We start from the raw sequence: 24,865 nt of genomic DNA on the forward strand, positions 1-24,865 counted from the left end.
TCAAGACCCATCCACTCTTGTTCGAATCAGTCAGAGCCTGTTCAGATTAAGAGACTGTCAACCCAACTCCCCACTGGTGGCGCATGAAGGAACTTGAGGCCATTTTAAACTGTGACAATGAGTAAGGAGTCATGAATACTAGATGCAATGAATGAAGTTAGGTTGGGTCTTGGACCAAGCTAAAATAAATCTAAGAGACATTATTGGATCAGTTAAAGAAATGTGAGCATGGGCTAGAGATTAGATAGCATTGTGTGTGTGTGTGTGTGTGTGTGTGTGTGTGTGTGTGTGTGTGTGTGTGTGTGTGAGAGAGAGAGAGAGAGAGAGAGAGAGAGAGAGAGCTCATCCTCATGCTGTGGGGTCTTCCAGGTCCTCTCAGTGGACAGAAACAAGAATGTGCATTCCTCCATGTGTATTTTTTTCCTGTCTGTAAGAATGCTCACATCCAGGCCTACTTAAAAACAGAGATAAAGAACCAGGAGTTCGACCCGTTATGTCAAAGCTGCACCTACCTACTTTTCTCCACCGTGGGAAAATGGGTTCTCGTCAGCATTTGCTCGGACCCAGGTAAACAGAAACTATTTATACACTTGCTAATTCATAGTGCCAAGATATGAAAATTCATTAGATTCCATACCTTTATAGAGTTTTAAAAATTATTAGATACATTTTAATCATATAGTTCAGGGAATTTTGATAGGAAAACAATTTAGTGTAACAAAGTTTTCGTTTACTCCAAAATAGAATATTTCTATCAGTAAGGTTCCTTTGTACTCCTCAAATCCTCACCTAAAGGCAACCATAGATACATTCCTTTAACTGTAGATCATTTCTGTCTGAACTGGGGCTTCATATTAATGAAATCTTTCTTCTTCTTCTTCTTCTTCTTCTTCTTCTTCTTCTTCTTCTTCTTCTTCTTCTCTCTCATGCATGCACATGCATGCACACACAAGTACTTTTTGCGTCTAGACTCTTTTGCTCTGAGTGATGCCAATAAAAACTTTCCATGGCATTGCTCACATCAGTAGATTAATTCCTTTTATTGTAGTACTTTTCCATTTATAAGTACAGCAAAATGTATCCTCCTTCTGGTTTTTATTCTTATTACATTTGTTTGTCTGTTTACTTATTTGTGTGGGTGAGTGTGTGATATACATGTTTGTGGCACATATGTAGAGGTCAGAGGACAACTTGTAGGAATCAGTTCTTGCCTTCCACCGTGTGGGTCCCAGGAATGAAATCCAGGCTTCGTGGGGAAAACTTTTACTTGCTGAATATCTTATAGACCTTCTATTCTCTTTTGGATGAATATCTGTGTTGCTTCCAGAATTTGCCAGAATCATCCTGTTGTGAATAATCCTGTTGTAAACATTATTGTTTGCATAGTCTTATGTTATCACGTCCTCTTGGTGGATATCTAAGAGCGGGATCTTGATTTGGTCACAACCGTGATCATAGCCATGGTGTTCTGCTTTGATCTTAGCTGTTCCCAAAGCCCATCTATGCCCACTGGAAGGTGGTAGAAGCAGTGGGAGGTGGAGCCTCACTGAAGAGGGAAACTATTGTTCAGGTGCCCTTGAAGCGTGTGTGGGGAGCTCTGCCCTTTTCACTGTGTCTCTTCGCTCAGTGAACACCAGGAGATGGACACCTTCTTGCCACCAAGATACTCAGAGATGCAGGGCAAACTAAACAAAAACCCCCCAGATAAATCTTCTTTTCCATGTGTTCCCTTGTGTATTTAGTCATAGCCGGGTTGCGGGGAAAATATTTGTTAACTTTATAACCAATCACTAAATTTTTTCCATAGTGACTACACTGTAGTCACTACCTCCAAACATCCACAGAGACGACTCCTGATGCCCCAAGTCTTTGTCCCATACAGTGTCTTGTTTTCATTTTAGCCAGCCTAGTAAATGAAACAGTCTTCATGATGGTCTGAAACTCAGTATATTGTCCTAACGGGCCATGGCTCGATTACTTCTGAAATGTATTTATTGGCTGATGATTATACTATTTTGGAGTTATCAAAATGTTTTTCTCGTTTTAACATTGGATAGGTTTTCCTTTTCTTCCATTGTAAGCAATTCTTTATGTATTCTTACTACAAGAACTTCGTCAGACATACTCTGTGAGAACATATTTCCCAGCATGTTCCAGGTCTCCCTTTGATGAGAAATTTTTAGTTTGTGTAATACACAATTCATTGTTTATTCTTTTAATATATCATTTTCTGTAACCTAAAAAAACAGATCTTTCTCTCCTGGGTAAAGGATATTTAGTCCACTCTTCTCCTAAAAGGTTGCTTTCACGTCTGTGCTTGTGACAATAAACCTTGAGTTGATTTTTGCGGGGATGCACCATAGTCAACAGTTCTTTTTCCCTAATTGATGTATGCGTTTGAGTCTCAGCACCATTTGTTAGAAAAGCTATTCTTAGAGAGACATCATGGCCCATTCCTATAACCCCAACACTCAAGAAATGACAAGAGAGGATTATGACGAATTTAAGGCCAGCCTGGTTTACATAGTGAGCCAGAGGCCCCCTTGGACTACAGAATAGCAAACAAACAAACAAACAAACAGAGACATTTTTGCCCATCAAACTACTTTGATGATCTTGCCAATATTTCATTGTCCAAGTAAATGTGGGTCCTCTATTTTGTTCCATTGTTCTATCATTGGACATGATAGCTTGTTATCAGTAAATCTTGATACCAAATATTGTCAACCCTTTGACTTTTAGTCTTTTCTACAGATTGTTTCAGTTCCTCTAGGTCTCTAAATCTTCTAACTTTAAAGTCCACTGTGTTTCCATTTTTAAAGGTAAAATTGTTGGGACCATTATTTTGGTTGTGTTGAAACCATATATTGATTTGGGGGGAACGTTGACAACTTCCTGCTGGGACTTTTAATTCATAAGCACAGTAAATCTGCATTTGTATGCAATATTTAACATTTCTCAGCAGTGTTTTGGGTTCCATTTCCAGTATTTGAGCAATATTTGTTCTCTCTTCCATTAAATGCATTTTAAAGTATTTTATGTATTAACAGTGTTGCAGTGAAATTGGGTTTTAGTTTATTTCTCTCTGCTTCTTTTAAGCTTAGATTTTTAAAAAGTTTTTCACAATTACATATTGTAAGTCAAGCATATCCACCATGCCTGCTACCCTCCCTTTTCTCGACCTTCCCCTTTCTCTCTCTAAAGATTATACTTCTACTTTCATATCGTGCTCTCTCTCTCTCTCTCTCTCTCTCTCTCACACACACACACACACACACACACACACACACAGAGAGAGAGAGAGAAAGAGACAGAGACAGAGAAACAGAGACAGAGACAGAGAAAGAGACAGAGACAGTGAGAGAGACAGAGAGAGACAGAGACACAGGGAGAGAGAGAGATGCATGCACAGACACACACACACACACACACACACACACAAATCTATGGTTCTATATAAAAACTAGGAACTACAAATAAGAGAAAATGTATATTTGTCATTAAGGGAGTAGATAATTTGCTTAATATGACTACCTCTAGTCGCACCTATTTTCCTGCAAATGATGTAACTTCGTTGTTTATGGCTGAAAAAAATCCATCATGTATATTTACAACATTTTCTTTACCCATGGAATTGGTTTTTAAAATGCCAGTTTCCAACTGTCTGTTATATATATAGTGAATATTTGCATCTAGACCTTTATTGAGAAGTGCTTTAATGGACCAGAAAGAATGAGCTGAGAGAGAGTAGGCTTAGGAGCCAGCCTATGTCTGAGCCACAAAGGAGAGAATGAAGAGAAACAGAGCCTACATGGGTGGCACTTGCTCCCTGCACAGGTCTCAGTGGGACATTTCCCACACTTACCTCCTACAGCGTTCATGAAGTTCTTCATAGTCCCTGCTTTCCAGACAAGGAATTATGCAAAACCCCATGTAACAAGTGACCGCCAGCTTCCACTCAGAACCCTTGAGCTCTAAACACACGGCCTCTTCCCAGTTCCTTGAGCTTCTTCTGCAAGGCATTGGAGAATCACGTGATAAGAATTTCGAAGAGCAGCCATCTGGAGAAAGGGTTAAACGTGTTACTTCTGGCCTAGCCTAGCAGTCAGGAGATGTGAGGTGTCTGCTAGGTCGCCCAAGGACAGAAGCTTTCTCGCCTATGCCTCCTGAGGCTCAAGTTCAGTTAGCCCTTAGTATTGCAGGGTACTATGCAATACTAAGGTACCTGTGGAAGGGTACCAGGCTCTCAGTGCCTTGGGGAAGGGACAAAGTAGAGTCCGTGGAATCAGCCTGAGTCCAGTCGTGGGGTCCCTGAGACCTCTGTAGCTGAGGAAGTTCATGAGCAGGTTGATAAAGCTCTGAGAGCCAGTCTACACCACAGGTGATGAGTGCTGGTCTTGAGGCCAGATAGAAAGATGAGAACTTAAACAGGAGACAGGAAGGTACCCCTTATACCAGCTGCCCTATATATACTCACTGCTTCCAGCAGCTCTTCCAAGTCAGAGCCCAATCCGCTCGGTTTTATCCAGTGTCTTCTAAACGCAGGTTTCTAAGTCATCTCCTAATTTAATAACATTTAGGGAACTAAAGAGTTGGGGGAGGGGTGGTATTGTTACTTTAACAGAGGTTTGAAACAAGCTTACAGCTTGGGTAGGAACAAGACAGACTGCTTCTAAGAAGGTGTGCCTTAAGCTCCCGCCAGGAGAGAGAATCTAAAGGAAGAAAGAACGTCCCCTTGGAGAGGAGTAGCAAGGGTCAGGCACTGTGGCTGGCTTCTTGAGCTGCTAGGTGGAGTTCGAATAAAGCAACATGGGGAAAAAGATAGAGGTTGGCTGGGAATTTCAACATCTTTGAAAGAAATGAATCCTCGCTCTGATTCGCCAGAATCGCTAATGTCAGATCATAGGTCTTGGCCACCCAAACAAGCTAGTTCATCCACCTATCTTCAATAGGACAGTTAATCAGACAACAAGGAGAGACGTGAATGGTATCTCAAGTCCACCTTTGGGACCCTGAGATGAGGCTTAGGTTTAAATGGAGGGTAAGAAGGCTACATAAGCAGTCCTGGTCCGTTTGTGATCTCATCTCTCACTGACCCATCAGTGTGTCCACTACAGGCTTGCCCTCGGGATAGTTCGTCAAGTTCTTGGGAACAAGTCAAATCTGTTTCTGAGAGACAAGCTCCTCTTCTTGTTGGTACCAGGCTTCCACCTTTCCTTCTCTTACCACGAGATCTCAGGGGAGATTCTAGTTTCTCAGGGACTACTGTTTCAGACGTCTGCCAGTCCTTCTACAGAATATCTTGACACCTGTCAGGAAAGTTACAGTGGCTGCAAAAGTTACCCAGTGAATCACTATGGTGGTCAGGAGAGGACAAACCCTGCCTTTGCTTCCTAAGTGATAGATCTGCCATCAAAACTACCTCAGGCTTTATTCTCCTTATACTGTGTTTTATTGAACCCTTGGACACGAATGTTCTCACATGTGGGAAAGGACAAGAAAAGAAATTCCAATAGAGGATGACAGGAGAAAGGGGTGAGCGATGGAAATACAATCATCAGTTAACAGACTGTCAGTACAGAACACACTAAATAGAAAGGGCTTTGCAGGACCAACGGGACCCCTGGCAATGGAGACACACAGAGGCTCAAGCTGGTGGTCCACAGCAGGGGCGCTATGCTGGGGAGCTGCCAGGCCTTGAGGGTTGCAGGTCTGATTCTCAGCTGACATTTGGAACAATCCCTGCTGAATAGCCACCTTTGCACACAACAATCTGTGGCCCGCCCTCCCCTCAACTCCTTGACTCTTAAAGGCCGGGTCAAGAGCCTCTAGGCTTTTTTGTGACCTTCTTCTGCAATGTTGGTTGCCCTGGAAACCACTGCAGCTGGCTCTTGGCCTCCCAGAGCAGGCACTGTAATGAGAATCTCAGGCAGGTTTGTTCTGCTCTGCCAGTTCTGAGGACAATGGGTGGAATGCTGGCCAAACAGCTCTGGTTTCAGGACCTGTCCTGAGGACACTCCCCACAGCTCCACGAAAGATGGGGGAGGGACAAGATCTGGGAGGCGAGGTGGGGAGGGGGACCCAGAAGCTGATGGCAGCGTGACTCAGTATGGAAGTTCTCCATCACAACCTTCCTGGAAAAGATTGATGGTGCTGTGTTTGTGGGATTACATACAAAGACAAAATGCTTTTGGCCATCCCTTTCCTTACTGCACCACGTATGTGTGTGTGTGGTGTGTGTGTGTGTGTGTCTGTGTCTGTGTCTGTGTCTGTGTGTCTATATGTATCTGTATGTGCCTGTGTATCTGTGTTTGTGTGTATTTCTATATGTGTCTGTGTGTGTGTGCATCTGTATGAGGATGTGTGTGTGTGTGTGTTTATGTGTGCATGTCCATGCATGTGCCTGTGTCTGTTCATGTGTCTATCTGTGTATCTGTCTGTATGTGTGTGTATGTCTCTGTGTGAGTCTGTGTATTTCTGTGTGTGTGCCTATGTGTGTCTGTGTATGTTTGTGTGTGTGTACTTCTGTGTGTGTGCCTATGTGTGTCTGTTTATGTGTGTCTGTACAATTCTGTGCGTGTGCCTGTGTATGTGTCTATCTGTGTATGTCTGTGTGTGTGTCTGTATGTGGCTGTGTATGTGTCTGTCTGTGTATGTCTGTGTGTGTTTGTGTATGTCTGTGTGTGTTTGTGTGTGTGTGTGTCTGTATGTGGCTGTGTATGTGTCTGTCTGTGTATGTCTGTGTGTGTTTGTGTATGTCTGTGTGTGTTTGTGTGTGTGTGGTGTGTGTGTGTATGTCTGTGTATTTCTATGTGTGCCTGTGTGTCTCTGTATGTATGTGCACCTTCATGTACACACACATGTGAACAGAGGTCAACATTCCTATCTTCCTCAATTCCTTTCCACCTGAACACAGGATTCACTGAGTTAGCTAGGCTAGGGATAACCAACAAGCTCCAGAGAACCTCTTGTCTCTGCCTCCTAAGTGCTGGGGTTACGGGACATGCGCCGCTCCTGTATGTATTCTGTGAATACTGGTGATCTGAGCTTGGCCTCTTCACTGACATGGCCAGTGCTTTGCTAAGTCACCTACCTTCCCAGGTCCAGAGCTCACCATTTAGTCACAACATTCTTTCACTGCTTTCAAACAGTGACTTGAATGAAAACACACTGATCAGATCTATAGAGGACCCCAGCTATAGATGACCCCACCTGTAGATGACCCCACCTGTAGATGACCCCACCTGTAGATGACCCCTCCTGTAGATGACCCCATCTGTAGATGATGACCCCACCTGTAGATGATGACCCCACCTGTAGATGACCTCAGCTGTAGATGACCTCGGCTGTAGATGACCCCATCCAGAGATGACCCTATCTAGAGATGACCTAAAGGGAGAGCAAATCTATTTCAGGCAACTCAACCAATATTTAAGAAACAAAAACCCCACCTTATCTACGTAGAAGAATGGACTGAGGCTACCTGAGGAGAACCTGGCTGAGTGGAAATTGTCTTAAGTGGATTTAAGTTAAAAGGGGTCTCATGGCTTAGGAAGCAGATACAATGTAATACAATGTAATACCATGTTCTTGGTGGGTAGCTATTATCTCTTTTTTTTTTTTTTGGTTCTTTTTTTTTTTTTCAGAGCTGAGGACCGAACCCAGGGCCTTGTGCTTCCTAGGTAAGCGCTCTACCACTGAGCTAAATCCCCAGCCCCTAGGGTAGCTATTATCTGTGCCCTTCATGTTCTGCCTAGGAGCTGGGAAGCCCCAAGTGTCTGTGTCTTGAAAGTCAAACTGGTCCACGCGATTTGAGCTGGGTTCAAATGCTGTGTTTAAAACACCTACAGATGTGTCTCAGAACCTCATCAGTGCCACTAAGATGAATTCTGAAGCCAAGCAACCTAGGTTTGAAGGGTAGCTCGAGTGGTTCTGTGTGTCCTTGGAGAAGTTGCTAAACCTGTCTGTGGGTGTCAGTTCCTTCACCGATACCATGAAGTAAGCAAGGCTACCTCCCTTCTAGTGTTTTGGTTAGAACCAAGTGGGTTAAGTTTCTCAAGCCTGACCAGAGGAGATTAATGCTTACGGATGTCACTAGTATTTGCCTGCGTGCTTTCCAAAATGGTGAAACATTCTGCCTAGAGGGTTCTGAGCAACCTCAGTACACTCAGGACTCAATTCTGAGTTGACCTCTAGCCCAGGTTAGCCAGGAATTCATTATATTGCCTAGGCTGGCCTTGAACTCTCCATCTCCTACATTGAGTGCTGGCATAGTAACCACCCTGTCAGGAATAAAGATCTTCTAAAGAGTCACGTGTGTCCTCCCTTTGGCTAGGAGACCATTAAGACAACGAACTGTCCCCAGGATGTCATTCTGGAAGAAGGAAACGTCTGAAATCTTGTGCCAGTTTTACAGTGAGCTTTCCTCCTGGAAGGAGATTTCACTCCATTTTTGCAGCTTACCAGAGCATCTCGAAGGAGACACTGAGTTTGTAACAATGAGGGCCGATGAGCACAGATGCCTCGAGTGCCTCTTACCATCTCATTAAACCTAACCCTTAGGTAACTATCCCAAAGATGGACATGAAGGCCATCGCCACTCTTTGTTCCTCTTTCCAATGTGATCACAAAACTCTCATGTCGGGCGTGAGGAGCTAGTCACCCCTTCCCCGGGATGGCCTGGACTACAAGCTGTTTATGTGCTTTTGTGGCCTGAAGGGACCTAATGAGAGATCTGTCTCCATCCTAGCTAGTCAGAGGCTGTCTTCTAAGAACCTGAGGCCACTAGAAGAACACACCTTTCATCTTGGGCTCCACACCTATATCGTCCTGGAGCCATGAGAGTGTAGCTTTCTTCTCCTTCCCAATGGGTTTGGGGAGGAGCAGAAGCCCTGTGAGGATGGAATGTCTATTTTTCCAGAGGAGAAAAACCTTGCTTTGATTCAAACCGTCAGTTTTGTATTGGTAGCCCAATATATCGTCATGCTCAGGTCTCACCCAAGATCATGTCTCCTCATGAGCACAGTGGTTTTGATGCCAGGAAAGCCAAAAATCTGCACCATCCATCCCCCACCGCCACCCCCACCCCTTCCCCGCCCCACCCCACCCCACAAGATGACAAGAAAGTCTCATGTCACTCTTTGTAAGATCAAAGTCACTGTCTAGGAAATAAGCTCCCCATACGAGATGGAGTCTTTAAAGGCTTTGAAAAGGGGGCTGGGGAGAGGGACACTGTTCGTTAGTAACGCTCTGACAAGCAGAAAGAACTTCAGCTCAACTCCCCAAACCTAGAACAGGCAAAGGAAGTCTGTTTCTGCACTTCCTCAATCCTGTGTGCCTACAGCCTCAGGGACAATGAGAGAGGAAGTGGAGACAAGCAAAGCCCTGGAAGTTTGATGGCAAGTTAGCCTGGCCTTTTTGGTGAAGTTCCAGACCAAAGACCCTGTCTCAAACAAAAGGCGGAAGGATTGGAGGGACGATACCTGAGGTTGTCCTCTTACCTCCACAAACATGAACACGTGTAAAGAAACACACTGGCACACACATGTGCACCTGTAACACCACCGCACACATAGACTCATACAGATGCACTCACACACACACATACACATGCACTCACACACACACATACACACACATTCACATATAACACACATATACATACACACACACATACACACATTCACATATAACACACACACTAACACACAACTTTGTAGTGTTTTTTAAATTTCAAAATCACGTCCTTTCCCACTTGCTTTTCTCACAAAACAAATTTGGAGCAACAAGCCAACACACACACACACACACACACACACACACACATACACACACACACACACACACACAGAATTGAAACACACACTAGAAAACTGCCAGACCTGATTGATGCCAAGACCTGAATGTGCTTTCTTCCCATTTGCCCTGACGTCTTCAGTTCTACAGAAAGGCATCATGCAAACACCATAGTGTGGAACACTAGAGGCTGCCCTAATGTCTTTGTTAATGATGCCTCATTTAAGGTTAACAACAGCTCGGTAAGTGCATCATGTTATAATCTTTCCATCGTCAGGAGGGGAAACTGAGGCACAAGGGCATAGCCAGTAAGTAGTCACATTGGGATGGAGACGGCAATAACCAAAGGGTGTAGTGTGAACCCACGGTGCTGCCTTTTACTCTGCTGTGCCCATTGGTGTTTTCTGGGCAGAACAGAACTTCTAGAGAGCAGAGATAACTTCTCCGTGCAAAATTTTAAGATGGGTACTGAAGGAAGTCAACAAATGCCTCGCGGTGTTGCTAGCTGGTCACAGCGGCAGTGTTCAAAATCGCATTTACCTTAAGTCACTGGGGAGGAGGAGGAGCTAGACCTCTCCTTGAGTGCTCAGTTGAAACAGGGGCCCTCCCAGCACCCTGGCAGGAGCCCTCACAGTCTCAGGATGCCTGCTCTCTGCTGGGGGAGGGGGCGGCCTCCTTGCAACAGCGTGGGTGACCTTCCCCGACCTGTATACCACGCCCTTTTCAGTTTCCCAGACTGCAAAACACCATCTTCTCCCTCATTGTTCTCGGAGGAAACTTGGCAGCAAGCACAGAACATGTTTCTTCCAGCCCCCAGCTCTGCACATGAAAGGCAGGCTGCTGTCTGCTAGGCCCCCAGTTTGCCCCTGTGATCCTTGCCAGAGCTTGCCGCTTAGGGAGTGGCCCTGTCTCTTTCTGTCAGTGTCCTGACCCGGGAGGCTGAGCTGGAGGGGAACAATAGCTGGCTGACACGGGGCTGGCGGGCTCCACGTTACTGTCTTTGCAATTTGGTCTGACCCTCGCCTCCACCCATGCTGGAGAACAGACAGAAGGGTGGCCAGGAGTAACCCCCCAAGAGGCTCCAGCCGCAAGACAGCAAGAGGGCTCAGCTCTCCACCCAGGCCACTCTATTCACTCCTCACTCTCACCGGGAGACCAGGCCTTAGGATCTACACTGCAGTTTTGCATTGAGAGGTTCTCTGTGTTAGCTGGAACAAGGTCCTCTATGAAGACTATGACAGCTGGAGACCCTATAACTGGAAATGCCTCAGGTCCCCCTCCAAGGCCGGCAGGTGAGGTTGAGGTCTGTCTGCCCCCGGAAATGAGGAGGTTTTAATACAACGGAGGAGGCCTAGCAGGCTGTTTCTTTCTGGTTGGACTGTCTCTATCTAAATCCTTCTGTAGAAACAGGCGTGCATTTCAAAGGTGGAGAAAACACGCCCGCATTGTTTGAGTCGGGTTCCATCACTGGCGCTGATGCTCTGGGTATGCGATGTCTCCCATACCTTCGTGTGTTCGAACCCTTGGTCCCCAACAGAGAGCACTGTTCCGGCAGGTCGGAGAACCTTTACAATTAGCCTTGATTGGCACGTCTGCTTCTGGCCTACACCCTCTGCTTCCTCATCCCCTGCCATCGCAGACTAAGCTCAACCTGCTTCCATGTCCTTCCCCTTCCCCATGAACTACATCCCTTGAAGCATGGGTTGGGATGGTCTAACCTTCTTAAGTTGCCTGGGTCAGGCACTCTGTCATCTGCGTTCTGTCAGGTTAACGCGAACAAGAATGGATGTCATACAGTCAATCACTTCTCTGGTTCTCAGTTTTGTGTCTGTAAAATGGGCATAATAAGCCCCTGTAGTGGGTTAGTCTGATGTTGCCTGTGTTCTAATGCACGGAGAAGCTAGCTAAGTGGCCCCGCCCCCAGTTATCTGTGATTGGTTAAATAAAGGTGCCAACAACCAATAGCTGGGCAAAGGGGACATGGTTGGGGTTTGGGTTTCACCATTAAGGCTTTTGGGAAAGGAGGAGGAGGAGAAACCCCTAAGGGTTAAGGGTCAAGAGAGCATGGCTCCGAGGACTGGCCAATTGGAGTTAAGGGCAGCCTAGATGGAACATAGTAAATATTAAGTAATAACTCGGGGTTATCGATAGGGAAGTAGATTCTAGCAGCATGGAGGGTAGGCAGCTGCCCAGCTCTTGGTTGCTTACGTTTATTGTAAATATGAAGGTTAGGAGTGTGTTTTTATCTCAGAACCCAATAACCAAAGGCGGGGTAGAAACCTCGGGCTGGGATTTAAATAATAACTACTGCAGGCCTCCACCTTATATTGGTTACTTCTCTCCCACAGAAGGTATGTGATGTTCTGCACCTCTTAGAATTGGGAGCTCAGTGGCAAGCATTTGCTCAGTACACACAGGCCCTGAGTTTTATCTCTACTTTAGAAGGAAGGAAGGAAGTGGCGGGGGAGGGGGGTGCTGAGAACAAGAAAGAGAGATGAATAGGAAGAGCAGCGCACACCTGTAATCCCAGCATTTAGAAGCTGAGGCAGGAGAACTACTACTTAAAAGCTAGCCTAGGGTATAGAGAGAGACCCTATCTCAAAAAATCCACAAGAAAGGCAGTATCCAGGAAGGAAGGGAGGGAGGAAAGGAGGGAGGGAGGGAAGGAGGGAAGAGAGAAAGAAAGAAAGAAAGAAAGAAAGGAAGGAAGGAAGGAAGGAAGAAAGAAAGAAAGAAAGAAAGAAGGAAAGAAGGAAAGAGAGAAAGAAAGAAAGAAGGGAAAGAAAGAAGGACTGGCTTCTCCTGGGGTCTAGGAAGTGAACTGAGGCACTCAGGGAGGTGGCTACCCTGGATGAGGGGCCACCTAAAAATAAGCGTGTGCTTTAAGCCACTGTGTGACAGACAGCCTCTTCCTGGACACAGCTGGGTCAGTGCAGCAAAGTACTGGAGAGCAGGAGCCAAGGAGACTGAGTGTCCCCAGGGGGGTTAAGCAAAGCTATTTTGAAGCTGGTTTATTGGGCAGCCACAAAGATTCCCACATGCTTTCCTGGTGACCATCAGAAGCACTTTGTCCAGGGAGCTGACAGAAACAGTAGACTCAAGGCAAAACCGACTTAGCTAGAGGTACGAACACAAGGTCTGGAAGCAGTGCAGACAAGCAGATGGCTGAACAGGTGGAATTTCACGGGAGGCCTTTAGCCAGAGCAGAAGGCCTCTGTCTGGAAGCTTCCTTGGCTCTAAAGTGCCCAAGCACACTCCAGTCACTTGAGGGGTGTCTAGAGAGAGGTAGCTGAGGAGTGGCTTCCTGGAAGCAGCAGTGTCTAGGTAGACGGTTTCTACCATCCAGATGGGACTGGTTGTCCAGAAGAATCTGTCCACTCACTTCCGTAGTACTGGTGGGTGGAATCCTCCCATCGGCTGACTCTGTGGTAATGGCAACTACCCAGCCCTTGGGGAATTACCAAGGTTCCTTTCCTATGTTCTATGGAAACCACCTAGGTTCAAAGGTTCTATCTTCTGCAATCTACCTCCTGCTGCTGCCCAACCCCCACGCCCAGAGATCCTATCTGTAGCTCCAGGTGAGTCAGTGGCCAAGACTTCTGTCTGTCCCCAATTCATTTGGCACAATTCCACACCCTGAGACTGGAGGTTACTTTCAAAGCCCTCTTTACCAGTAAATTCAGATGACTTCCTGTTGTCTCTGTGTCCCCAGAACCTCCTATAACCAAAGAGAAGATACCCACCAAGGCTTCTGTGGCCTGTGTTCCAACCCTTGAGTAGCTGTTTGTAGAAGTGATCCAGACCCAGCTTACATCTGCTGAGAAACCCCTGTGCGCACGCCCAGAGCATGGCGTGTGTAACGTCACCTCTGACCAAAATGGACGCTCTTGTTGGATCATTAGCCTATGGTAGCTGGCTTACAATTCTTCCTTCTTTTATTTTTTAAATAAAAGGATGTGGATTTTTTTTTTTTGTAAAATAGTAGTAGTAGTAGTAGTAGTAGTAGTAGTAATGATCAAATCTAACTAAAAATATTATTTTAAATTTTTTATAGTTTTTTTCATTTTTATTCATGTGTGTGCATGTGTGCGTGTGTGTGCACACACCCACATGCATGTACATTTCTGTGAGTGTCCACCAAAGCCAAAAGAGAGCACCGGATCCCCCAAAGCTGGAGTTACACGAAACCCTGAGTTTCCAGATGTGACTGCTGGGAACAGAACTCAGATCTCAGCAGGAACAGCATGCTGCACTCAGGCTTTATTATTGATAGATATATTACCAATTTAATGGTAGACAGTTAAAATAAAATTATGCCGATACAGATTCCTGCAAAGAGCATCTCGGAAACATATGAGCACTTGGATAGATTAGAAAATATTTCCATGCCTCTATTTTGTCATGCAGACTTGACATGGAGTTTGGAATTATACACAGCTTACGAGCCAGAATAGGTAAGAATCAGTATTGAGTACCAGTCATTTTTATTTGCTATATGGTTTTTCGGTTTTATGGTGGGGTAAGGGTCATGCTCAATGGAAACTATACTTCTGTTCTTGAATTTTAATCATTTCCTAAGCTGGCTCGGTGGGGTCTGTTACTCTCCAGCAAACCACAATAGGCAGTCGGTCCCACAATGAAGTGGTATGTAACTTATATGCACTATACTATGTTGCTAAACTGTGGTGGTCAAGGGATTAGAAATATCTCAGTGCATCTTGAAAGCAAAAATAAAATTAAAAACTGTCGCTTCCAAATTTCTTGTCGCTTCCAACCCCGACCAGCAGGAAAGGAGCGACACCACAATGTTCTTCTCAAAGCAGTTTATTCAGGAACCTTTTAGCATGCAAGCAGCAACAATCTCTCTCCAGCCCCCGAGCGCACTCCCTTATAACCTCCCTCAACTCCGCCTCAACCGTCCAGTCTGCGTAACCTCCATTCATAGGTCCACGTCACATGGCCTGATCTATCATCATGGTGCGCCTGTGCAGCTCTCACAATGGGGGCGTGGCTTACTTTCAGGTGCTAGTCGTAAGACTCGGCAGCAGTCCCGGGCGCCATCTTGGGATTGCCACTACACCCGCTCCCCACAAAAAATAAAACTATCATATGTCCCAGCTCTGTACATATTCCCGAGCATACCACAGAGACACCTGCACACCCATGATCACTGCTGCTCTATTTGTGGTAGCAAGGAAATAGAAGCAGCCTAGAGCTCCACCATCAGAAGGGTGGATGATAAGAGCACGTTGCATGTGCATAGGAGAATTCTATTCGTCTGTAAAATATGCTGAAACCGTGAGCTGGGCAGGAAGACGGATGATCTGAAAAGCATGATACTAAGGGAAGCGATGCCATCTCAGAGAGTCAACCCATCCCATCACACTCCCCCTCAGATGTGGGTTCTACCCTGCTAAAGCGTTCATGTGTATCCATGTGTACGTCTCATAGGGTGATTGGCGTAAAACCTAAAACCTGGAAAGAAAGCAAAATCAAATGGTAGAGAAGGATGAAGGCTAGGCAGAAAAACCGATGAGACTTAAGAGAAGACGAGAACCAGGGATGAGGGAGTCCATGAAAAGGGGCGGGGGCGGGGTAGCAAGCTAGAGAGAATGAAGGGGAAAAAGAATTCACTAAAGCACACTTTGTGCCCTAGCTTAGATGCTAGAGCAGTGAGGCGGGAGTGGTGAGTGGGTGGAGGAGCACCCTCAGAGAGGGAAGGGGGAGGGAGAATGGGATGAGATGGGGGCTTTGCAGAGGGGAGATTGGGAAGGGAGACAACATTTAAGATGTAAATAAATAAAATAGCCAATTAAAAATAAATAGGATGTATAATACCTAATACCTTGATGATCTCTTTTAATCTTAAAAAATTAAATAAATTAGAAATAGAAGTTTAGGGATGGCTTAGTCAATAAGAGCCCTTGTTTTGTGAGCATGGGAGCCTGAGTTCAAATCCTCATCACTTACGTGAAAGCTGGGCGCACCTGTGGATGTCTAAAACTCCAGTACTGGGAGGGAAAAAGCAAGAAGAGAGATCTTAGGAGCTCACTGGCCGGCCAGCCCGGATGAAATGAAGAGCTTTTGGTTCTGTGAGAAACCCTGTTTCGAGGGAATAAGGCTGAGCGTGACAGAGGAACATAGCCAACATCTTGCTCTGGTTTTTACATGGGCACACACGGGCACATGAACCCACCCGCTCACTTGCACATCACACACACACACGCGCGCGCAATTTCGACTTAATAAAACTTTCACTCTGCAGTGAGTTCATTGCTGAGTAAACCCGTCATAAGTCAAGAAGCATCCGTATGCAAGTAAAAGCCTCAGAGGCAGGGGAATGGAACAAAGAAGGAGCAGTGTGCTTGGCTACAGGCTCAGCAGCTACAAGGATTCCAGGAAGAACATCACAGCTGCCAAGGTTGTTCCAAGAAGGGTCCGTACAAGATCTGACGCATGCGCAGAGGGAGCATCACTTGACTGGGCTGTCGAGCATGCAAAGTAAGGAAGACCACACATGCAGTGGGATGTCTCTAAGGTGGGTGTTGAAGCAATCACAAGGTGGGGGGATAAATTGGAGATCGGTAGAAAGGTCTGCTAAGAATTCAAGCTACATGCCGAGGGTTAGTGAGTGCTGTCTGAGGCGTGGGATAGGGCTGAGAACAGAATGGAATTTTCCATGTTGGTGTAGATACCCCAAGACAGACTTCGGTGGAAAGACCAAATATGAAGAAGTCACCTGTAGAGCCCTGCCCTAGAAAATCTGGTCACCAGAACTGGCTAATGACTTGCTTTATGTTGTCAGCAACCTGGTGGAGTGGCCTGTTCTGAAGAGGTTCCGTGAAGATCGGAACAGGTCCCAGGCATTCGGACACTGACAAAGCAGAGGTCTGGGGCACATTGTCCTCTACCTACCTTCTCTTCCTAGGACACAGCTGGAGTACTGCCATCTGCACAGAAGATACTCCTAGGGAATGGGAACAAAAACCTTCACTTCCTGGGAGCAGGATCGAGTCCCCAGGTATTCACCGAGCGTGAGACTCCCCAGTGTCCTGCTTTTAGAGAGTCCTACCTGTATCCTGTGTCCCCACCCATAGGCAAAGCCTACTACCCTTCTATTATACCAACCCCAGGCATTTACGTAGGAGTGATAGTTTGTATTTAACCTCTGAGACCATACTCAAATGAATCCCCCCCACCCCCACCCCCGTCCCTGGTTTCCTAGAATTTCCTTTTCCCCACAAGATCTGGAGTCATAATCCCTCCATAACTGTACCACCGTCTCCAAAATGCTCGCCAGTTCCTGACTCCACCATAGTTTGCCAACAGCCTGTAACTTTTTGTCCTCCCCTTCGTACCTCTTTCTTCTCTTCCCCCTAAAGCAATAAAGTAACAAAGAAGATAGGAGATCAAGTATCAATCTTCCTGGGCTGGAGAGATGGCTCAGCAGTTAAGAGCACTGACTGCTCTTCCAGAGGTCCTGAGTTCAATTCCCAGCAACCACATGGTGGCTCACAACTATCTGTAATGGGATCTGATGCCCTCTCCTGGTGTGTCTGAAGACAGCTACAGTGTACTCACATACATGAGATTAAAACACACACACACACACAAAACAAAACAAAACAAAACAAAAGGATCAGTCTTCCCTCTCATAGAGAGCCAAAATAGGTCTTCTCTTGAGGCTACTAGGGCAAGGCCAGACTCCTCACTGGGGCTTTAAAGGAAAGGAGTATCTGTCTAGAGCTAGAGCTATTCATGTAAAAAGTAAAAAGCCAAGCACAGGGACCATGCCCCAGAACTGGAGAGGAAGAAAGGAAGTTCCCTTTGGTAACTAGATTGGGTAGCTGGACAGTCAGTTTAGATGGCTTGGCAAGCTCCAGGCCAGAGAGAAACACTGACTCGTAAAATAAGGGAGAAAGCAATAGAAGAAGACAACCGATATTAACCACTGGCCTCCACGTGCACAGAGGTGTGAGCCAGTACACGCGCGCGCGACACACACACACACACACACATACACACACACACACACACACACACACACACACACACACACACACACGGCAGGAGGCATGTCCAGTTTATCTGCACATCCTATTTATTTCTCCCTGCCTATTTGCCTGCACAAATTTGTGGGCAGTGTTTAAGCCTTTCTCTTGCTCTATCACTTCAGGGATACCTAACATACATGTTTGTCCTCGGAGTCTCAGAAACTAGACTTCATGCTACCCTCGGCAATTTAAATACAACTAGAGATAACATTTACTTTTCTTATTTTAATATCCACGAAGCAGCAATCGCATCAGAAAGAGTTTGAAAGGAAGATGGCATGGTCAGCACTCTCCAGGGCTAGGGAAGAGATTCGGAAGATGCGGTTGATACAGTCAGTGCTCCGAGCTGTGTGACAAGAAGGCTTGTGCCTGGAGAGGAAATGCACTCTTCTGACCCTGCAACTTTCCGGACCCCAGGCTAATCTTCCAGGGGGTCGGGAACACCTGTCCCTGTGTATCAGGAAGCTCTTCCAGGGATCTAATGTCTACTTTCCAGGCACAGGCTCAGCGGACCATCAGGGCTGGGTGCAGGAAAATGGCTTTCCCAGCCCACTTACTCCGAGAGTTGGCCTCCCACCGTGATTCGCTCTAAGCTGGGAGGTCCGCTCCGCCCGCAGACGAGAGTGGGGGATGGGGGATAGGGGGGAGCATAGCTAAAGGCTTCCTGGGAACAGGCTTCCTGCTTTCACCTGTTGTTCTCCGCTTCGCCCCCCCCCCCTCAAGCCCCCAACAGCTGTAGAAGATGAATGAGCCCCGCTGGGGCCAGCAGCTAAGGAGAGGCTAGCACCCAGCCCCAGCTCAACCCTCAACCCGTGTGTGGCCCCTGTGCTCCTGTGCGCGCGCGCACGCGCGCACGCACACACACACACACACACACATGTCTTTATTACATGACAAAGACTCAGACTTGGCTGAGTACAAGGATTAATTCAGCTCTCTTCTGAACCCCAGTGTCGCTCCCACTAGGAGCTTGTGTGAGGGAAACTTAATCGGATGATCACAGGATCTTGAGTCATAGACTCACTGGCCATACTTTATGAACCATCTTGTACTGTCTTCTCTCCTTGAATGTCAAAGGATAAAGGAACCTAGTTTGTGCAGAGGAAGCAGCGAAGCTGGCATCAGAACCAGTTCTGGGAGCCACCTCTGCAACAACTGTTCCTCAGCCACCCAGGAGCAAATACAGACAGGTGGCCCATGACCAGGTGACCCATGAAGCCTTGATTTCATGCCGGTCCTTCTCATATTTGCCCATTCAAAGCAGTTTTATCCCTGGTGTTCATACATCACATTTGGCAAATTGCTCTTCCGTTCGCTTTGGGACCGTTAGAGATTTTCAGTTCAAATACAACTGAATGTCGTATCTAGTTCTCAAAGTTAAATGTTCCCAAAACACAAGAGTAGACTGTTAGAAACGTTTTGGGTAGAAAACGAACTTGAATGGCATCTTTAGGGGATCCGTGTCTCATAGGTCTTATAGGGACTTTTTTTTATTTTTTAGCTAATTTTTTTATTTGTTTTTTCTTTTTACCCTATAAGTCCTTTGCATATATTTTTGTGGCCCTGTTACTTCCCCAGAAAGTTATGTAAAATTGGTATCATCTTCACATTAAATTCTCTTCCTTCTCTTTCCTTCTCCCCTCCCCCCTCCTTCTTCTCCCCCTCCTCCTCCTCCTCCCCTCCTCCTCCTCCTCTCCCCTCCCCTCCTCCTCCTCCTCTCCCCTCCCCTCCTCCTCCTCCTCTCCCCTCCCCTCCTCCTCCTTCTCCTCTTCCTCTTCTTCCTTCTCCTCCTCCTCCCCTCCTCCTTTTCCTCCTCCTCCTGGATCACCCCACCCTGCCCCACCCCCAGGTCTTATTGGTATCTAACCTGGGAGATCAAAACCAACCTATGAGCAAGGCCCTCAGAGCAACTCCCCATTCTAATATCTCTAATCTGCTGGTTAAATGTGATCAGCATATTTTTCCTTGTCTGAAAGTAATTCCTTACTGTTCACAACAGGGCATTTGGGAAGTGCAAATAAAAGAAGAAAATGTAACCCAGTCTTCTCACCCAGTGGCCCTTGGTTCTTCCACTTTTTCCACTACTTAGGATCTTTTTGTTGTTAAATTGTAGCTTTTAGAATGGTAGGGTTGGTTTGAGGCAAACTTAGGATTCTGTATTTGCTATGCATGTTCAATGTCGGCTCAATGAAGAATGACACATTGTTAAACTTATAGGAACCATGACTGAATCACTTGAATCTTTACCTCTTGGATTCATCATTAGTCCAGACGTCTTTGTATAAAGAAAGCCAAGGCTCATTCTTACTTGTCGCTCAGCCCCCAACATCATCTTCTACCTTACAGCAGAGCTTCTAAGAATTTCTGTTGTTACTGTTTTAGGATTTTGTTTTGTTTCCAGTGCTGGGAATTGAACCCAAGCCCTTACGTGTGTTGGGCAGGCTCTCCATTGAGCTCCCTCTCCAGACTCTCAAGAACCTAAACATTACGATTTCACCCTCTTGCTTTCCAGTGCTGTGTGTCTGTGACGTACACTGGATGATGGTACTCAGGTGCACATGTCAGCTATTCCTTAGAACTCTAATCGCTTTCACAGCAGTCTGCTCACACAGGCAGTAAATTATATAAACGTCCATGCGTCCAGAACTGGTCCAGGACACAAGATACAGTTGCTTGTAGGCAACACTGATTAGAAATAATTACATAACATATCGGCCCGTGTGTTCACAGGCTTTTACAGAACTAGAAGGGAATTTAAAGACAAGGAAACACCTTCTCTCCACTATGACACCCTTCACTTTACAGAGGGGAAGTGGCTTCAGACTCAGCCTGAGACAAAGGCCTCTTTCAGAGACCCACATGTTTGTTCTGGAGTGATTTCTTAGTGATCTTTGTACCTAACATTTGGACACATACCTGGAAGTTGTCATTGAGTTAACATTAAATCTTTTTATTTTTTTTTTTGGAGACTATCTTTTTTCAGGGCGTGGAGGGGTGAAAATGTGACATGGACACTCTTGTGCAGCCCTGGCTATCCCAGAGCTCACTGTGTAGACCAAGCTAACCTCGAACACACAAAGATCCAAATGGCTCTGCCTCCAGAGTGCTGGGACTAAAAGTGTGTACATGACTATGCTTGGCTACAAGTAGTATTTTTCTGTAGCCCAGGCTAGCCTCAAACTTGTGACCAAGGATGATCTTGAATTTCTACCTTCTCTTCCTCCTGAATGCTGGGGTTATAGGCACACAACACCACACTCAATTTCATGCTGGAGTTGGAATACAGATCTCTGTGCATGCAAGGCAAGCACTCTGCCAATTGAGCTATGGCTCAAGCCCCACAGTAAATCACTGTGCTTACACTACCTTCCTTCAAAAGTAAAACGATGACCAAGAGAAAGTGACAGGACTTAGAAACTTTACCAGCCCAGCCCCAAAGAGTTAAGAGGGGGCTGGTGATGTCAGGGTGAACCCATTGCTGCCTGGACAGGAAAAGAACTGAGGGCTGTTTTTCTTCTCTGAAAACCAATCCCAGTGGAGTCTCTTGGGCTCTTTAAACCAAATGCCTTTACAGCTTGAAATGAATAACTCCATGACCTCAGTCTTCACGCACGCAGGCCCCGCTGTTATACCTGGAGCCTGGCTGTTCTCGGGGCATCCCGTAAATAACCCTGGTCTGTACAACACATGTTAGTCGGAGATGAGCTGCCATCAGAAATGGTTTCAGCTGGAAAGGCAGAGCCTGTCTCTGTGGAGAGTACAGTCATCTGGGATCGATTTTCCCCCCTCTCATTAAGCCCAGACACTGGCTCCATTTGCATCGCTGCAGACCATCCTAAGGAATTCATTTTTAATGCTTGGATGCTGGTCTCTCTCCCACATCAATTACAGTCCCCCGTGTTACCATTGGACGAGTGTGAAATGAGACGATGACAGTCTTGTCTCCAGGAAGCAGTTCACAGACTGAATGGAGATGGAATATTGTGTTCATTGTGAGACTAAAGGAAGAAAAGAAAATCTAACTGTGGGCTTTAGAGAGACAAACCAACCTCTTCAGAACACAAATACTCAAACAAAATCAGTAAATCACCTAAATGAACTTTTGGCTGCATTCAAACCTACCTTTGTATACTTTGGACAAGTGAGTACTTGAATTCAATCATAAAGAACAATTTACACACTTATAGAAATTAATATAATAATGTTTTTTATCAGCAATATCACATGAAATATTGAGTGGCTCTTAGTTAATCTCTCAGAGACTTGGAAAAAGTTATTTTCATGAAATATATTTTGATAATGTTTTTCCCTTCCCCCAGTTTCCCAAGGACTTCCCTGTGTTCCTTCATACACACAGACACACACAGAGACAGACAGACACACACACAAATAGAGCCACACACAGAGAGAGACACACAGACAGACAAACACACACACAGACACACACATACATACATACACACATAGTCAAACACACAGACCACACACACACAGAGACACACAGACACACACACAGACACACACACAGACACACACAGACAGACAAACACACACACAGACACACACACATACATACACACATAGACAAACACACAGACCCCACACAGACAGACAAACAGACACACACACATACACACAGACACACAGACCCATAAACACACAGAGACACACAGACAGACAAACACACACACACAGACACACACACACACGGCCAGTAAGACTCTATTGTAGAAAACTGATTTTTCCTTTACCAGCATATGTTAAGTGCAGATAGTTTCTTGGTTGGGATGGGACCCCAGGTCCTTTGTCTCTCTCAGTGCCGGCCACCGTTTGGCTTGCACTTGTTCAGGTCTTGTGCATGTACAGCCTCTGTGAGTTCGTATGTGTGTCAATCCTGCTATTTCTGGAACACATTATTTCCTTGACTCTTGAGATCTTTTTCTCCTCATCCACATAGACCCCACAGGCTTCAAGAAAGGGGCTTGATTTTAAAAAAAAATTCTATGTAGAACCGAGGGCTCCAAATTCTCTCTCTGCACATTATCTGGTTGTGGGTCTCTGTATTAATTCCCATTTTCTGCAAAAGAAGTTTCTTTGATGTGGTTTTAGCAAGGCACCAATCTATGGGTGTAATGGTACATCATTAGAAGTCATTGTATCACTGTGGTCCTTTAGCAGAATAATAAATAACATTTTCCCCTAGGCCTGTGGCCTATCTAGTCTTAGATTCTTGGCCACTTAAGTAGTGCCATGAGTTCCATTTCATGGCAAAAGCCTTAAACCCAATCAGAAAGTAGATGATTAATCCCGTAACATTAGGAATCCTACTATACTAGTAGACTATCTTAGTCAGGGTTTCTATTCCGCCATAAAAAATGACCAAGAAGCAAGTTGGGGAGGAAAGGGTTTATTCAGCTCACACTTCCACATTGCTGTTCATCACCAAATGAAGTCAGGACTGGAACTCAAGTAGGTCAGGAAGCAGGAGCTGATGCAGAGGCCATGGAGGGATGCTACTTACTGGCTTGCTTCCCCTGGCTTGCTCAGCTTACTTTCTTAGAGAACCCAGGACCACCAGCCCAGAGATGGCACCACCCACAATGCCCCTACCCACCTTGATCACTAATTGAGAAAATGCCTTGCAGCTGGATCTCGTGGAGGCATTTCCTCCTTTCTCTGTGATAACTCCAGCTTGTGTCAGGTTGACACACAAAAACAGCCAGGACATATATCTTGCAGGCTGGTCACTGTTGGCAGTTAGCAGGGTTTGTAGCTGGGAGACATTGATGCTTGCCTTTCTCTTCCAGTTGCATTGAGAGTGGCACTAATGCTAGTCACTAGTGGGTAAAACTTCTAGTTAGGCATCAGCTCAACATCCCTGTATCCGATGGCATGCATTGCCTTCAGAACTAAGGCCTTACCATTAGATTTTAGAGAGTGATTGACAGCCTTGGCAACAGCCTTCTATGTCTGTTGGTCCATTTAGCCAACATCTCAAGATGTAACTCATTTCTGACACGGGAGATTTTAACTGATGGCTTAGGTGTCTAGTGGAGACATTGTTTCATCTATTACTGAATGACACTACTTAGATTCCCTTTGTCTGTGTGTATATTTTCAGAAGCAACTACAGTTGTAGGATTCCATGTGGTTTTTCACATGGCCTTTAGTATTAGTTGTCTCTCCCCATATTCCCTCCTTTACTCTTCACTCCCTTCTCTCTCCTCATTTATTTCTCCTACTCTTGTCTCTCCAGAACACTCTGTTCTATTTCCACCTTCCTCGGGAAATTGTCTACCCATCTCATGCCCACCCTTAGTCCCTAGGGTGCCCAACCTCTATGATTACTTGGCTTACAGCACACATATCTAGAGCTTAAGTATAACATCCACACAGCTACAGTAAGAGCCCGACAGCAGTGGAACAAGGCAGACAGATGGATCACTGGGTTCAAGGTCAGCCTAGTCTACAGAGTGAGTTCTAGGAGAGTTAGGGCTACACAGAGAAATTCTGTCTCAAAAAGCCAAAATAGATATGGGGAGAGGAAGGGTAATGGGAAAAAGAGAAAGATAGAGAGAACATATGATATTTGTGATTTGGGGTCTGGGTTACGTCACTCGGGATAATTTTTTTCTAGTCCCATCCATGTACCAACCAATTTTATAATTTCAAATATTCTTAACAGATGAATAATATGCCAGATTTTCATTATCTATTCATCATTGATGGACATCTAGACTGCTTCCAAATTCTAGCTGTTACGAATAAAGCAGCAATGAACAAGTATCTCTTGGATGAGGAACTATATCTGTAGCAGAATGTAGAGTCCTGTGAATGTACACACAAGACTAGTATAGCTGGATCTTAAGGTAGATCCATTCCCAGATTCCCGAGAAATCACCCATGTTGAATTCCATAGTGGCCAAACAAGTTTGCACTCCCACAAGCAGTGAATAAGTGCTCCCCTCTCCCTGTGTCCTCACCATGTGTTGTAATTTTTTTTCAATGTTGGCCAT

General features: G+C 45.6%; 1 long non-coding RNA gene across 1 annotated transcript; it reads left to right on the forward strand.

Annotated features, from left to right (window-relative positions):
• Positions 1 to 15,552: 15,552 nt before the first annotated feature.
• On the forward strand, positions 15,553 to 18,592 carry LOC120097832 (uncharacterized). Its single transcript, XR_005495639.2, has 3 exons — positions 15,553 to 16,333; positions 16,724 to 16,816; positions 18,093 to 18,592. It is a non-coding gene; the product is annotated as an uncharacterized LOC120097832 (long non-coding RNA).
• The last annotated feature ends 6,273 nt before the right edge of the window (positions 18,593 to 24,865 follow it).

This window comes from Rattus norvegicus, chromosome 17 (genome assembly GCF_036323735.1).
Source record: "Rattus norvegicus strain BN/NHsdMcwi chromosome 17, GRCr8, whole genome shotgun sequence".
In the NCBI taxonomy this organism is placed as follows: Eukaryota; Metazoa; Chordata; class Mammalia; order Rodentia; family Muridae; genus Rattus; species Rattus norvegicus.